This window comes from Propithecus coquereli, unplaced genomic scaffold (genome assembly GCF_000956105.1).
Source record: "Propithecus coquereli isolate 6110/MARCELLA unplaced genomic scaffold, Pcoq_1.0 Scaffold214, whole genome shotgun sequence".
Taxonomy (NCBI): domain Eukaryota; kingdom Metazoa; phylum Chordata; class Mammalia; order Primates; family Indriidae; genus Propithecus; species Propithecus coquereli.
In genome coordinates, this window is record NW_012146523.1 from 4,694,735 (window position 1) to 4,712,185 (window position 17,451).

Here is a 17,451-nt window from a genome sequence, read left to right on the forward strand (position 1 = left end):
TAATAGAAAAATAGTATCTAGAAACAAATCCAGGTATATTCAGGAACTTAATAGCATTTTAAGTAAGCAATGAAAGGGCAAATTATTCAATAAATAGTTTAGGGACAACTGGTTATCCACTTGTAAAAAAATAATATTATGACCTTACTTCACACTATCCAGGTAATATAGCACCTCCTGTATTACCCTAGATAGAGCTGGAACTCATTCTACTAAGTGAAGTATCCCAAGAATGGAAAAAAAAGCACCATATGTACTCACCATCAAATTGGTTTTAACTGATCAACACTTAAGTGCACCTATAGTAGTAACATTCATCAGGTGTCGGGCAGATGGGAGGAGGGGAGGAGGGGATAGGTATATACACACCTAATGGGTGCGGTGTGCATCATCTGGGGGATGGACACGCTTGAAGCTCTGACTTGGGTGGGGCAAGGGCAATATATGTAACCTAAACATTTGTACCCCCATAATATGCTGAAATAAAAAAAATTAAAAAATATTTAAACCTATTTTTTTGAACTGTAAATTTTGTAGAAGACAATATAGCATACTACTTTTATGATCTTACTATGGGGGATATCATTAAAAAGTTTACTAAGAAACAGAAACCATGAAGGAAAATTTTAAGCCTTGACTACGTAAAATTTCATTACTTTGTAAATTGAAAGACACCATAAACAAAAGTATGTGGTTTATATCAATAAATTGGAATAAAATATTTTGAACACTTACCTCAAAAGACTACCATCCTTAATACATAAATGGTTCTTGTAAATCAATAATTAGAAAAGAAAAGAACCCAATTAAAACTGCTCCCAGAAGAGACAAAAGTAGATGTTAAACTCACATAAGGATGCTTAATACCACTAATAAAGAAATGCTCAGTAAAATAACATTTAAAATGTAGCTTCTACAAATTTAGTAGCTTAATAACAGAGTATTAGCTACATTGTAGAGAAATAGGAAATTTAATTAACTATTGGTAAAATTGTAAATTGATATGGCCTTTAGGGAAGGCCACCATGACAGTATCAATATGTTAAATCCGTATACTCAATTTCCCAGTAATATCACCAAAAGAAATCTATTTTACAGCAATACTGGTATAAGTGTGCAAACATCTATGAAACAATGATTATTGAACTTTGTTTAAAATAGCAAAAAAAGAAAGAAAAGTACTAATCTATATCGTTCTTAATAGGACACTAGAAAAATTAATTATAGTGTATCTATGTGTTTCAGTTGTTACTGTCTCATAAACCACTCCAAAACTTACGGCTTAACACAATATAGTTCACTATTTCTGACAATTTTATGGTTTGGGAATATAGGCAGTTCTTCCTCTCTACATAGTATTGACTGTGACCAATCACATGCTCTAACAGCAGGTGTCCGGCCCAGGGTGAAAGTCCCAAAAGCCTTCACTTATGTCCGGTGCCTTGATGCTCCTCCACGCAGCCTCTCTCTTTTCGCACTGTTGTTTGGAACACCACACATCGTCTCACGGTAGTCAGACTTCTTACATGGCAGATAGATTTCAAGAGAGAGCATTCCAAGAGGACGAGCCCCAGTGTGGAAGTTCTTATCAAGTTTTTGCTGTCCCATTGATCAAAGCAAGTCACACAGCCCACCTCGGCATCAGCGTGGGAGAGGACTAAACAAAGGCATGGATACCAGGGGCGTGGTTCTTTAGGGACCACTAATGTAACAGTCTCCTAAACATGCAGTGGGAAATAACAGAGCCATTTAAAAAAAATGAATTAGTCATTTTTATATTTCTTGATAGCTAAAACATTGCCTAGGATGTATTTTTAAGTGAAAAAAGTAAGTTATAGAACAGTACTCATAGTCTGATCACGTTTGGTTTTTAAAAGGCCAAAAAAATCCTGCATGTTATATCATACATATGATATATATGCATATACATGTATGCATATGTATATGTATACACACACAGATAGATATGGTAGATATGGAGAGAGAGAGTGAGAGAGATCTAAAAGGACATGCTCCAATATATTCCCAACTGTTATCAGTGGTGATTACTGAGGATTAGGACTGAAATGAACAAAGTTTTTTCTTTAATTGTGTGTGTCTTGAATTATAATTTTTATTTTCCCTTTTGTATGCTTTAAATTTGTTACAACTAGCACACAATGTTTCTGTGGTTTTTTAAAAAGGAAAAGTATTCAGAAAATCTTCTTTAGTTAATTGTATGGTCCTATAAGCAGTTACAATAAATTGTGTGTTTATTGTGCATAAAGCGGTGTATGGAGGAAGGGCGGCAGATAAGCAAAATAGTACAACTCACGAACTAGGGCAGGACAATCTCCTGTAATGACTTTTTAAACAGCTTTAGTGCATGAAAAGTTACTTTCATAATTTCTCCCTTTTCTGAAAGTGATTTGTGCTAGACAAAATGCAAGTGTGATTTTGGTAGCAATCAAAATTTGATTTGTTTTATCACACACACAAAAAAAAGTCTACCAGATGGAATTTTAATTTCTCTTCCTACATTGACTGGGTAAAAACCAGAACGAAATGGTGATAAGGAAGAGGTAGAGGAGAAGGATAATGATGATAACAGAAGTAGTTCTTAGTACATGTCAAGCTCTGTACTAAGTATATCACCTACAAAAACCCTATAAGATGTCTGCTACTATTATCTGCATTTTGCAATCAAGGAAACTGACACTTAACCTACATCATACAACCAGTATTCTGGAAGCTGAAATTTGACTTTATGCAGTCCTGGTCCAGAGCTCTTTTTATATCGTTTCTCCATGGGAATGATGATAAATAGTCTCTGTGTATGTATATTAATAAATATCCTTAAAGAATTAGAAGGCTTATCCTTAATACAAATCAAAAAAGAGTGATAGCTAAAAGTTTTCACTATTTAAAACCCATTTTCCATTATGATTTGGGCTACAGCTAGCTGAAGTTAAGGGTTCATTTATGCCCATGCTCTTGGTTTTGGCATCACACTAATTCAGAGGTAGTCAGGTTGTCCATGTTGCTTCTAGAACCATATATCAGTCTCTCTGTGCCATAAGAATTCTCTGTGCCAGGCAGAATTTGATCTACCACTATTCTAATGCTGAAATTAGAGAGCTCAAACAACAGCTGATTGCACACCATGAGATCCACTAAAATCTGACAGCAGGTGTATTCACCAATTTTGACCATAATGACAGCAATAAGGAGACTTTCTGTTAAAGGGACAAGAGAACAGATATCTGGCACCAGGCACTGGAAAAAGCAAGACAGTTTTAAACAAGTACCACATGTGGTGACTCATTAGATGTTGAGAGCTAATAAGAGGCTGAAGATTTTTAACTTAGCACTGATGCTGTGGACAGCAGGATATCCTAACATCTAGAAATTGAGAATGAGTCAGGAGGTGGTGATAAATCCTGTGCTGATGCCTGGTGTGTGGAACTGTTATATTTTTAGGATAAAGGCAAAGATGTAAAAATCCAAAAGAGTGCCAGAGTGAAGCAAATATGTTGAGAGATCTGCACGTTTGTGTATTCATTCATTCACCAAGTGAGTACTATAGGATGGGTAGCATCCTAGGTTTCAGAATACAGAAGTGGACAAAAGAGGCATGGAAGTCTAAGCAAAACGAAATAACTAGCTAGATAATGATTATAATGTGTAATGGGTGTTATGATACTAGAAATAAAGGCTATCTTTATTTCTAGTGGGGGCCACTGTCTAGAGAAGTGAAGAAATCCCAATGGAGGTGCAGGCCCAGGACAAGGACCAGCAATAACGCAAAAAGGGAGAAAAACCCCATAAGTAGGGACAGCAGCATGCAAGGAGGTCAGAGAGGGCAGGAAATGGGGGTGATTCATGATGAGAAATGAAGATAGGGAGGTGGACATCAGCCAGATGTTAATGCTCTATGCAAAAGCATCTCTATTTTTATAGACATGAAAGTCATTTTAATAGCTACTGTCTTTAAAATCAGCCAGCAAACCAAAATTTATATTTTGAGAAACTACTATCTGTCACCCAGTGGACAAGACAAAGTCTCTGTCCTCAAGGAGCTTACCTATTGGTAGAGGGATCCAAATTTGAAAAATAAAATAAAATAAAAAAATACCTACCAACTGGTAGGAAGAAAATGAAATAGAGTGCTACAAAAGAGAACAAGTAAAGGGGCAGGGGCACCTTCCCTCTGGTGGTCAAGAATGCACTGTCTTGTGGAGGGAATATTTGAACCGAGGTCTAAACAGATAAAGAAGAAGGAGACATGTAAAGGTCTGAGGAGAACATTCCAAGCAGAAGGAACAGCAAGGGCTAACATCTTGAGGCAGAAACAAGGCAAGTGTATGTTCAAGGCTCAGAAATCAGCCCAGGGTGGCCAAAGAGAGTGAATGAAGGGAGGTGTAAGGGAGATGACGTCAAAGAGAGGAGTAAAGGACAGATCAGGTAAGTGACCAAACGTCCAGCTTGGCCCAAGATAATTCCAGTTACCATTCTTTAGCCCAGGTTAATTATTAATAAAACACTTCTTTATTTTCAAAAGCTTATAGGGTGTGGCAAGGAGCTTAGATGTGGCAATTCTGATGAAAGCCACTGAGGAGTTTTAAGGAAAGGAATGATATGATCTGATTCACGCCTTGGAAGAGTTGCTTTGGCTACAATTTGAAGATGTTCTGTAAGGGGGGAAGAATAAGGTTGAGAGCTCACAGTCTTACTAATTCTGTTTAAGGCCTCAATACCCAAAGAATTTTTTTGATTTATCACAGTACTCCAGAATCTTAGAATTTGGAAATAATTTTAGAGTTTACTTTGTCTGTTTTCCTATATGATGTAAGAATGCCTCCTACAAAAGTCGATGCCTATTAGTAGCTTTAATGAAACTGAAATTCAAGTCATATTTAAAAAAGAAGATTGTCATTGGATAAAGAGTCAGGAGACTTAGAATAAAAAGTCACTTTACAATCTTTGGAGCAAAAGAGAACCAGATATGAATAATGACTCTTTGTAAGCTCTGTGACCTTAGGCAAATTATATAACCTTTTTTAGTCTCCAATTTGCCATTTGCAAAATCAGAGACACAAAAGGAAATTTTATACAGTTTTATAATAAGAAAAAAAGAAAATCGTTGAAGATCTCCAGTAATCACTACAGCAATGTTTTTTAGTCCAAGTTATTTTTTGTCCTGAAAAATCTAGACAGGTCTAACTGGTCCTGAAATATACATTCATATGGTCACCTTCACTTTTGCAACTAGGATAAGGTGACTTAAATCTATGTGACTTACCACTGGTGCTAAGAGACCAGGACCACAAACACTCAACATCTAAAGGGGCCTCTTTTCTTAGAAAGCTCAATTAGTAATTGTACTAGCTCTAGGAAGTCATCGTAAAGATATCACAGACACTTATATTAGTTTTGTAGAGGTGCCGTAACAGAGAGTGTCACAAACAGAGTGGCTTAAACAACATAAATTTATTGTCTCATAGTTCTGGAGTCTAGAAGTCTAAGATCAAGGTATTGGTGAGCTGGTTCCTTCTGAGGGCTGTGAGAAGGAATCCATTCCTTGCCTCTCTCCTAGCTCCTAGTGGTTTGCTGGCAATGTTTGGCATTCCTTGGCTTATAGATACATTACCTGATCTTTGTCTTCAGATTCACGTGGTATTCTCCCTATGTGTGTGTCTGTCTCTTCACATGGCATTCTTTTCATAAGGACACCAGTCATATTGGATTAGGGGCCCACCCTACTCCCCATGACCTCAACTTACTTAAAAAATTACATCTACAATGACCCTATTTCCAAATAAGGTCACATGTTATTCTGAAATACTGGGGGTTTGGACTTCAATATATAGATTAGGGGGCAGCAGGACACGATTTGATCCATAACGAAATTGAAATGAATTACCTTTATTTTACATTTATTTGTGTCCTCTCCCCCCAAAAAAGATTTCATTTGGACTTTTCTAGTTAAAAACAAAACAGTGATTCTTTTCAATAGATCTTCAGAGTTACTTCGGATATTCTGTTTTAAAAAGATATTTCCTTTGAAAATCTCCTACCCTGTTAAAGGAAAAGATGCAGCATTACAAAAAGGAATTTAAAATGGAGACGAATTCGATGCAGATCTCCCCACAGGGCCACCGCTGCCACCGCTTGTTCTCAAAGTTGACATTTGAGTCTCAAGGGTAATCATAAACATGGAATTCATTCTGAAAATCTCTACTGCCCGGTTGGAACAACTGTTAGTGTTTATAAGGCACATGGTATGATGAAGATTACATTTATTTTAGATTAGTCTGGGGGCCAGAATTGTTGTTCTAAAAGTCTGAAGATGAAATTACAAATTTAAACAGTTCCTGTTAGTAGCAAAGCCTGCTGTTTGCTATAGCAGATGCTGTCAGTGTTTTGCCCATATCCTGTGGGCATCCATCCTACTGAAAGCACCTGTGACTCTCTGCCAGAGGGCTTTCTTTAGGCCTGCTTGTCGTGCAGGCAGGAAATGCTGGGAGGTTAACACCACTGGGAGCACCCCTCAGCCAATGGTAGATGGAATTTAGCAGATGAATGCCCCAGATTCTTTGCAACTTGGTTGGGAAGTATCTGCACTGATTCCAGCAACTCTAAGAAATGTCTACTCTGATCTCCAGTGTTCCCAGCTGCATTAAGCTTCAGTTGTCCATTCTTGCAACTTGATTTATAATGCACTCTTTTTCAGTTGCCTTCCCTTCCTTCTCTTACTTCCTTACTTCCCCAGCATTTCTTGGTTTCATCTCCTAAATAAACTACTTATACCTTTGACTCTTGAACAACAGAGGTTTGAATTACTTGAGTCCACTTATATACAGACTTTTTCCAATAAATATATTGAAAAACATTTTGAAGATTTGACACAGTTTGAAAAACTTACAGGTGAATTTCATAGCCCAGAAATATCAAAAAAATTAAGAAAAATTAGGTAGGTCATGAATGTATAAAATATATGTAAATGTTAGTCTATTTTATCAATTCCTACCATAAAATCAACATAAATCTATTATAAAAAGTTTTAAGTTACCAAAACTTAAGCAGAAAAATACTTATAGACCATGCATGGTGCCATTCACAGTGGAGAGAAATATAAACAAATGTAAAGATGCAGTATGAAATCAGAACTGCATGAAATTTTCTGTAGTACATACTGTACTATTATAATAATTTTGTAACCACCTCCTGTTGCTTTTGCAGTGAGTTCAAATGTTGGGAGTATCTGCTTAAGAGGCCATGTGACATGGTCACTATACCTGCATGGCGGAGAACAGGTCCTGCAGCATGCAGCGGACACACACACTGCGCCGGCTAGTTTACGGTGATACACTTGATAATGAAAGGGTTCCGAGCCAAGGCCCCACTAGCTGGCCATTGCTGCACTGCCAGCTGATGCACTGCCAACTGCAGGGACTCTGGTTTCTTGACAATGAGTCTTTCATTTTGTAGACAGGTAGGCAGATTTATAGGAACATCATGACCTGAGCCCTCCAAATTTAACTGATGAAGAACAAAGAAGTTTTACAACCTCCTCAGACCCTCACTGACACCCAAATAAGATGTCTGCAGTCCTTGGTTACCTCTTTCAACTCCCCCTTAACATAAAAAGGAGCCTAAAGTTCATAATAACTTAAGATGCTTCTTTAGAACATTAGTCCACCATCTTTTCAGTTTGCTAGCTCTCTGAATAAAAGTTGCTTTCCTTTTCCTCCCCCCAAAAATAAATAAATAAAATGCCATGTGACATGAATCATCTCAGAGTGAGCAGCTCCTTTCTCCAGTAAATTGCATATCATGGTAAAAAGATATCTCTCATGGTTCTTGTGTATTTTTCATTGTATTTAGTGCAATACCCTAGACCTTGAATAACACCAGGGGACCCATACAAAGTACCACTAGTGATACTGGAAGTGCTCCCAGGAAGCAGAGAAAAGTCATGACATTACAAAGAAAAAGTGGAATTGCTTGATATGTACCGTTGATTAATGTCTGCAGGTATAGTTGCTTGCCATTTCAGGATAAATTAATACAGTGTAAGAACCATTGTAAAAAAAAAAAAAGAAAGAAAGAAAGAAAGAAAAAGAAAAGAAAATTCATGAAGCTATCATTGCAGCTATGCCAGCAGGCATGAAAACCTTGCACTTTTTGTGAAATACCCTTTTATCTCATATTGAAAATACAATTTGTATGTGGGTGCAGGATTGCTGTAAGAAAGGTATACCTACAAACTCTAATATGATTCACAAAAGTGGAAAATCATTATATGACAACTTAAAGCAAAAGGAAGGTGAAGGATCAAAAGCTGGAGAATTTAATGCCAGCAAAGGATGGTTTGATAATTTTAGAAAGAGGTTTGGCTTAAAAATGTCAAGATAATAGGAGAAGCAGCTTCTGCTGACCAAGAGGCAGCAGATGAATTTCCAGACTACACGTCATTAAGCAAATCATTAAGGAAAAACGATATCTCCCTAAATAGGATTTTAGAGCATATGAAAGTGCCCTATTCTGAGAAAGAATGCCACAAAGGACATTTATTAGTAAGGAAGAGAAGCGAGCACCAGGATTTAAGGCAAGAAGGGATAGGCTAACTCTACTGTTTTGTGCAAATGCAGTTGGGTTTATGATCAGTACTTCCCTTATGTAAAGCTGCTAACCCCAGAGCCTTGAAGGGAAAAGATAAACACCAGCTGTCAGTCTTTGGGCTGTACAAAAATAAGGCCTGGACAATGAGAACCCTTTTTCTGTATTGGTTCCATTGATGCTTTGTTCCTGAAGTCAGAAAGTGCCTTGCCAGTAAGGGATTGTCTTTTAAAGTTCTTTCGATATTGGACAATGCCCCTAGCCACCCAGAACCCCATGAGTTCAATACTGAAGGCATCAAAGTGTTCTACTTGCCCCCAAACACAACATCTCTAATTCAGCCTTTACATTAGGAGTTCATAAGGACCTTTCAGGCTTATCATACATAGTACTCTGTGGAAGGGATTGTCAATACTATGGAAGAGAACCCCAATAGGGAAAATATTATGAAAGTTTGGAAGGATTATACCATTGAAGATGCCACCATTATCATAGAAAAAGCTGTGAAAACCATCAAGCCTGAAACAATAGATTCCTGCTGGAGAAAACTGTGTCCAGATGGTGTGCATGACTTCACTGGATTTACAACAGAGCCAATCAAGGAAATCATGAAAAAGATTGTGGATATAGCAAAAAATGTGGGAGAGGTGAAGCGTTTCAAGATTCAGATCTTAGAGAAATTCCAGAGCTAATAGACACTGTACCCGAAGAATTAAGAAAAGATGACCTGATGAATATGAGTGCTTTCGAGCCAGGGCCAGATGCTAAGGAAGAAGACATAGAAGCAGCAATGCCAGGAAACAAATTGACATTAGACAACCTGGTAGAATGGTTCTGATTATTTGAGACTGCTTTCGACTTATTTTGCGACATGGGTTCTTCTGTGATACAGGCATGGAAACTAAAACAAATGGTAGAAGAAGGATTGGGACCATATAGGAACATTTTTAGAGAAAGGAAAAAGCAACTATCAGGTGGAAATTACGATGTATTTCCATAAAGTTACACCAAACATGCCTGCTTCTCCTGCCTCCCCTTCTGCTTCCTCCACCTCTTCCGCCTTTGACACCCCTGAGAAAGCATGACCAACCCCTTCTCTTCCTCTTCCTCCTCAGCCTGCTCAGCATGAAGATGAGCAGGATGATGGTCTTTATGATGATCTACTTTCACTTAATGAATAGTAAATATATTTTCTCTTATGATTTTCTTTTTTTTTGAGTCAGAGTCTAACTGTGTTAGGCTAGAGTGAGTGCCGTGGCGTCAGCCTAGCTCACAGCAACCTCAAACTCCTGGGCTCAAGCGATCCTTCTGCCTCAGCCTCCCGAGTATCTGGGACTACAGGCATGCACCATCATGCCCGGCTAATTTTTTCTATATATATATTTTTAGTTGTCCAGATCATTTCTTTCTATTTTTTAGTAGAGATGGGGTCTTGCTCTTGCTCAGGCTAGTCTTGAACTCCCGACCTTGAGCAATCCACCTGCCTCGGCCTCCCAGAGTGCTAGGATTACAGGTGTGAGCCACCACGCCCGGCCAACTTGTCTCTAGCTTACTTTATCGTAAGAATACAGTATATAATACATATAACACACAAAATATGTGTTAATTATTTATGTTATCAGTAAGGATTTCAGTCAATAGTAGGTTATTAGTATTTAAGTTTTGGGGGAATCAAAAGTTATATGTGGATTTTTGACTGGGCAGAGAGTCAGGATCCATAACTCCTGTGTTGTTCAAGGGTCAACAGACATTGTTTTAGGATCAGCTTCTGGTAAGACCATTACTTTCCTAACGCCTATTCTCTTCTTCCTTGTTTACGTGACTTCAACTTTTCCGAAGTTCCCACCCTCCTCCCCAGTGCCATGGACTTCAAATGAGGTTGGCCCATCCCTACCCTGAGAAGGGTCCTGATTGGTTTGGATCAATCATGGTGTTCCAGTTCTTCTAGACATGAGCAGGTGGCTCAGTTATGACTAACAAGACATGAAAGACATTCAGCTAGAGGACTTTGGAGACATAAGAAGATCCAGTTTATTTTCAGTCTCTGGATTTTGTTGTGTCTAAATGAGATGCCAGAACTGTTGTATCTCTCTTATAACAAAGAGTGGAGATTTGTAGAAGACAGCATCAACCCAGAGGAAGGTAGAGCTATGAGAATCCCCAAGAAGGGTCAGAACTCTAATTACACCGAACCTGGAGCTGCTCTGCCTTTAGAATTCTTGTTACATGAAATAATTCTGATTGTGTAAAGCAGTTGAGCCAGGGTTTTTTGTTACTGTGGGCAGAAAGCATCTAATTAGTATATTTTTTGACAAAAAGAATTTTAAAAGCCTTACAATACTTAGACGTCAAGAGGCTGGATATAGCCACTGAAGCAAAAATCAAGAGCCAAAAGGGGTCAAACAGACATCAGGACAAACAGGTCAGGGACAGGGGAAGGGATATGGAATTATGTTTATCAAGTAACCATGGCAAACAAATATAGAATATGCAAATTCTAGAAAACTAGGGCATCAAGAATGGAGAATCTGCCAGCCTATCTTTTTCTTTCCTTCCTACCTTCAACTGTCATTAATATTTACTGAGCACGTACTCTAATCGAGAGCATTTCCAGGAATTGGGTATTCAATGGTAAATAGGGGCAACTTTGGGAATCTCTAGCATTCAAGAGAATCACTGGCAAGTGGGAGCCTAGGATTACATTGTAGAGCAAGCGAAAGGAAGGAGGACACATGCATAGGCCCAGACGAAATTCTGGATGCAGCTGAGGTGCTATTTCTGCTGCTCTCTCCCACATGTGGATACCTCCACGTAGGCTTGAAAGGAGCCAACAATGTCTTCTGAGCCCACACAAAAATATTGGTGACTAAGCTATGCCAAAGAAAGAAAACTCTTCATAAGGCCGGAGTGGAAACCTGGTGAACTGGCTGATATTGGTAAAACAGCCCACTGGAAAAGAAAAGTCACTTTTATTAAAAAAAAAAAAAAAAAATGACATGAGATGGATAGTGGTGTTTGGCAAATAAGTTTTCTCCTCAGTTAAGCAACGGCCTAGGTTGAGGGGGTCAAATAAGATCAACTGAAAAGCTGTCTGGAAATCTGTGTTGATAAATTCATTCTCAGCAGGAAAAAAAAATGCTGTGATTCCTGCCACAGGTACAGAAATGATGACAGCCACTCAGACACCCGTTTGCAATAGCCTAATTGCAGGAAAATGTGGAAGAAGGGAAGTCTTGACTCCTCTCTATCCCTATGGGAAAAATTATTTTATAACTGAGAGGAAAACAGGGCCAAAATGTGAAACTATATTTATTTCTCTTTTTGTGATCAAACTTATGCCATAAAAACTGTGAATCTTGAAGATGGCAGGTATCCATTCTTGAATGTTGAGCAAGAAATCAAATCAGTTGACCCAAACATCTCTTAAATGTAAAGTGCAATATTACTCATACAATTTAAATGTAGATTATGCTTTATTATTTATGAACCTGTGAGATTCACTTAAAATGCTTTAGTGAATGTTTATCATTTGTACATAAATCTGGTAACACCTTTTTTTGCACTGACTTGCAGATGGCTGTGTCACCTACTGTTGTTTTGCTTTGCATATGCTCTGCTTTATTTTCAGACATATCAAAAATATCCTCTCATACACATTTATGCTCTCTTTTCAAGGCAACATGGCTAATAATGATGTTATTAAAATGTACGATTATTTCTTAAAAATATGTTTTTGTGCAAGTTATGGAAACATAAAGACTAATTTTATGTTTTGTGTTTGTTTTTATTCATTTATTTATTCATTTATTCAGCAAATATTTGTGGAACACCTATTAATTGCTAGATACTAGAATACCGGGCTAGAAGCTAGATTAATCACTGGAAGTTTATAGAACCTACTTTTCTACTATAGTCTCATGAGGGAGCCAGCTAACCATGAATTATTTGTACCAAGGTCTAAATAATGAATCAATACAACATGACAAAAAGAGTCAAAAAATAAAAGCTTCGGTACGACATGAGAACTAAGTTTATTGGAGAAAAGCAGAGTTGGGGCAAGGCCAGATTCAGATACTGAGAGTCTTAGAGTGAAAAATACAAGATAGAAATGACCAACAGAAATTACGAAGACCATGGGAAAATCTGAAGCCAATGACCACAGAAGCTTACAATAGCAAGGAAAGCAATCGTTAGTCTGTGCTTGGCTGGTGTGGGCAAATTCTCATTGACAGAGAACTGTGTTGAAAACTCTGAGCCCTATCCTTTGATCCCAGCTGGTGTCTGAGAGGTGCATCTTGTAGCACCCACAAAGTACTATTTTCAACTATCTGAGACGTTACTACTTCATCACGGACAGGCAATCCCTCTACATTCTCTGTTTTATGTTTTTTCCTATGAAGTTCCAGTTGCTTTCGAATTGTGATGCAGAATTCCAACACTATTGTAAGAGGTATGATTTGGATTTCTTCTGCCACATCAATCTATAATGTATCTTCTTTGGTTTATGATATAGCAGTCATTTATGCTGCCTAAACATTCCTGTTTTCTAAGATGCAAAGAACAGAATATCTTATCATCAAAGTCAACAAGTTAGAAAAAGGGAGACTTAAAAGCAATAACAAGTTCCAAGTGAAGATAAGCCTCTATAAATGTGCAAAGCTTAATGGGATGGGTAGGAAAGGGTGGCAGGCTAATGCTCAGAGAGTACAGGAATCTCTGATCAATGATATCATTGGCAAACTTAGAAATTTTACTTTGTCATTTTTCTCAGAGCTAATCAGGCTCTAGAAACTGACTTAAATTAACTATCTCAGAAGAGAGAGAAATATATATTAGTAGGTCAATTAGTTATTTATGAGAAGGAATGGTCAAAATACTTATGTCATCTTTCACAATCTCAAGGGATTTCTAAAACCATTACGAGTTTTCTTGGAGACCGTGGACTAAGAATAACAAAAGTCAAAATGTCTTGAAGGGTCTTTTGTCTAGACAGAAGTAAAGCATGGTGATGTGACTCTATTCCATGTCATTTAAACTCTCATACCAGGCAGATGGGGCCGGGGGCTCTGATAAGGCCTTATTCTCAAGTCCTAACATTCTCAGAGTTGAGAATAAAAAAAATGAATTAATACCTTTTGCAATAATCTGGATGGAACCGGAGACCATGCTCCTAAGTGAAGTATCACAAGAATGGAAAAACAAGCACATGTACGCACTATTAAATTGGCACTAACAGATCAGTACTCATGTGCGCAGATGGAAGTAAAACTCAGTGGAAACCATGCAGGTGGGAGGAGAGAGGAGGAGATGGGTGAAATCATACCTAATGGTACAATGTACACTATCTAGGTGATGGGCACACTTATAACTTTGAATCAAGCAGTACAAAAGTAATCCATGTAATCAAAACATTTGTACCCCCGTAATATTCTGGGGAAAGAAGTTGAATATTAAAGAGTAAATTCTTAGAAAAATATGTAAGCCCTCTATGCTAAAGACTACAAAACATTGACTTCTCCTTACTATTCGTTATATTTTTCTTCTTCTTTGCATGCTGGTAACTTTTTATTCAATGTTGAACAGTGTACTTTTAGTTTGTTGGTTGCTGGACATTTTCGTGTTCCTTTAAATATTCTTGAGATGTTTTATCTGAATGTGGTTGACTTGCTTGGAGGAAGTTTGGTTCTTTTGAGGCTTACTTTCATGCTTTGTTAGATAAGACAAGAGAAGCCTTAAGTTAATGAAGATTTTTCACCCACTACTCAGACAATGCCCTTCTGAGTACTCTTTTTTTTTTTTTTTTTTTTTGAGACAGAGTCTCACTCTGTTGCCTGGGCTAGAGTGAGTGCCGTGGCGTCAGCCTAGCTCACAGCAACCTCAAACTCCTGGGCTCAAGCGATCCTTCTGCCTCAGCCTCCCGAGTAGCTGGGACTACAGGCATGCGCCACCATGCCCGGCTAATTTTTTGTATATATTTTTATTTGTCTGATTAATTTCTTTCTATTTTTAGTAGAGACGGGGTCTTGCTCTTGCTCAGGCTGGTTTCGAACTCCTGAGCTCAAACAATCCGCCCGCTTTGGCCTCCCAGAGAGCTAGGATAACAGGCGTGAGCCACCGCACCTGGCCCCTTCTGAGTACTCTTAATGTCTTATGTATTATGCCGTTGTTTCACTGGTTGGAACAAAATCTATTACCAGTCCTATGTGTAGTATTAAGAGTTTTTCCATTCACTCCTTTCTGGTGGCTCTTTCCACATCTTTGTTAGTATTCTTATGTGAATTCAGTGGTCAGTACTTAGCTTAAGTCTGAAGAGGAATCTTCCTCAGATCCCTGGTGCTTTCTCTTTGTGTGCAACTTTCTCTACTCTGTGCTAATATCTCAATTCCAGTGTTTTTTCCTATATATTCTAGATTCTATTGAAAGGAACAAGCAACATTCCATTACACACTATCCTGAAAGACATTTTGGCATCATATATCAAGATTCTTTAAATGTATTCGACCCTCTTAATAAGCATGTTTTGAGAATGTAACTTTAGGAAATAAAAATGTGCATAAAGAGCTGTGAATAAGAAGTATATTAAAATATTACTTATAAAAATAAAAGTTGAAAATATCCTGTGTGCCCCCCAAATAAAGAATAATAAAACAGAAAAAAAGAAAAAGAATGAAAACTGGAATGGAGCAGAATTGACCCCGAGCCTAGCTGTACAAAGCAAGTAAAGAAATAAAAATTAAGGTTATTCAAAAGGAAAGTCATAACTGAGACAAAAGGACCATTAAAGTCAGAGCAGACAGGAAGTGGAGTCCAGAGAGAGACTTAAAATTCTGGGTTGGAGTCAGAGACCCTTTTCTCGGACACTTACGGGCCTCATCAATAAACGGAGAAAGATCTGTCAAGGGTGCCAAGTGATTCAGGTACATGACACTGGAATTCCATTGACTGAAAACTTTGTCCTCCTGTAGTCTACTGAATAAAAATGGACAGACTTACCTCTTGTTTTTCTAAACTCTGAAAATTACTGCCTTTCTCTATGCAACCTAGGAATCTTATTAAACATTAATGGCAAGACTAAAGTACCAAAAATGTGGAGCCTGACAAGTCATTTGATCAGTTTTACCATATAACCCCACAATAAGGAAATGGATGATTAACTATTTAGTAGTATATTTTCCTAGGAATTTTGATGATTATGGATCAAACCCATTATACCACAAAGATCATCTCTGCTAGATGCTCTGCATTTGTCCCTCAACATCCATTGTGTAATATCATCCCCCCTGCTCTATGCTGCAAGAAGATGACTTTTATGGATACGTTAACCAGGTTAGCTCCCCTTCTGGCTTCCACTTCTATTCAGCCAATGGAAACCACTGGCAGGAAGTTAGCATGCGGGAGAAGGATGAGATTATGGCAGAAAGCCTCAATAATGTGGGCTCAGGACCCATTTATACTCTTAATAGATAAAAATTACATTGATTGATATTAGAAAGTAAAACAAAAATTATATCTATTGATTTTACTATACTGGAAATTAATTGACATTAATTTATCAATTTATTTTAAAAATAACAAATCCATTGTACGTTTATATAAACAACGTATTTATGAAAAATAACTATATTTTCCCAATCAAATAATAGTTATTAAATTGCATTGTTTTATGTTGTTCACGAATCTCCTCAATATCTTGCTTAAAATAACCACCTGGATTTTCATATCTGCGTTCGCATTCAGTCTGTTGCAATATTATGTCATGTAGTCCCTAAAAAACTGTACTGTGTACTCATGAGAAAATTAGAGAAAATAAGGCAAATTATATCTCAATATTATTATGAAAATAGTTATGAAAGGTCTTGAGGAAATTCAAGAGTCCCCAAAAAACTGCTTGTTGGATTGTGCCCCTGGCTCCCTCTCTGCCAGGCTGCAAATTGGCAGTAGCAATGTTCTTATCAGAGCTGCATCTCCTTTTGGGCAACAAGCCCTCTCCTGAAGTTATAGGAAAATTTTCTATCCCTTAGCCCTCTCTCCAAACTCAGGGGTGAAAAAGGCTCCCTGTTGTTGCTATCCCTGAGGTGCTTAAGCAACCCTTGGCTTCTGTTACTCTTGCTCATACCTTTGTTGATAGGCCCTTCATTAAACTCTCAACAATCTTTGTGTGCATGCGCCTGTGGTCAACAGGCTCTGAGCTGGTCCTACATAATCCTCACTGCCTGGTATCCATGACTTTCTGTAATCTCATCCACTTGAGGGTGGGAGGGACCTGTGACTTGCTTCTAACCCACAGAATGTGGCAAAGTTGATGGAATGTCACTACCACGAATTACAGTATGTTGTATAAGACTCTGTCTTATTAATAGATGCGTTCTAGACTCTCCTTGCGGGATTGATGAAGTAAGTGACCATGTTGGAGAAGTGACCATGTGACTAGTCGCTTCAGGCAGCCTCTAGTCAACAGCCAACAAGACACTGACCCTATAGTCACAAGAAAATGAAAGGTGCCAACAATGTGAGTGAACTTGAAAGCAATTCTTTCCAGTTGAGCCTCCAGATATGAGCACAGCCTACTCAACACTTTGATTGCAGCTCTCTTGGACCCTAAACAGAGGATCCATCTTATGCTGTACCCAGATTCTCTAATTCACAGAAACTGCCAGGTACTAATGCATGTTGTTTTAAAGTGCTAAGTTTGTAGCAATTTTTTTACACAGAAATAGATAACTGACTGACACAGTACCATTTTCTCCCCCAGACGCTGACTCAGTACACACCAACTATAAAAAAAATTATTTTTACCACTGATTTCCAATTTTTGCTAGCCTTTCTCATGCACATTTCCATGTCACATGA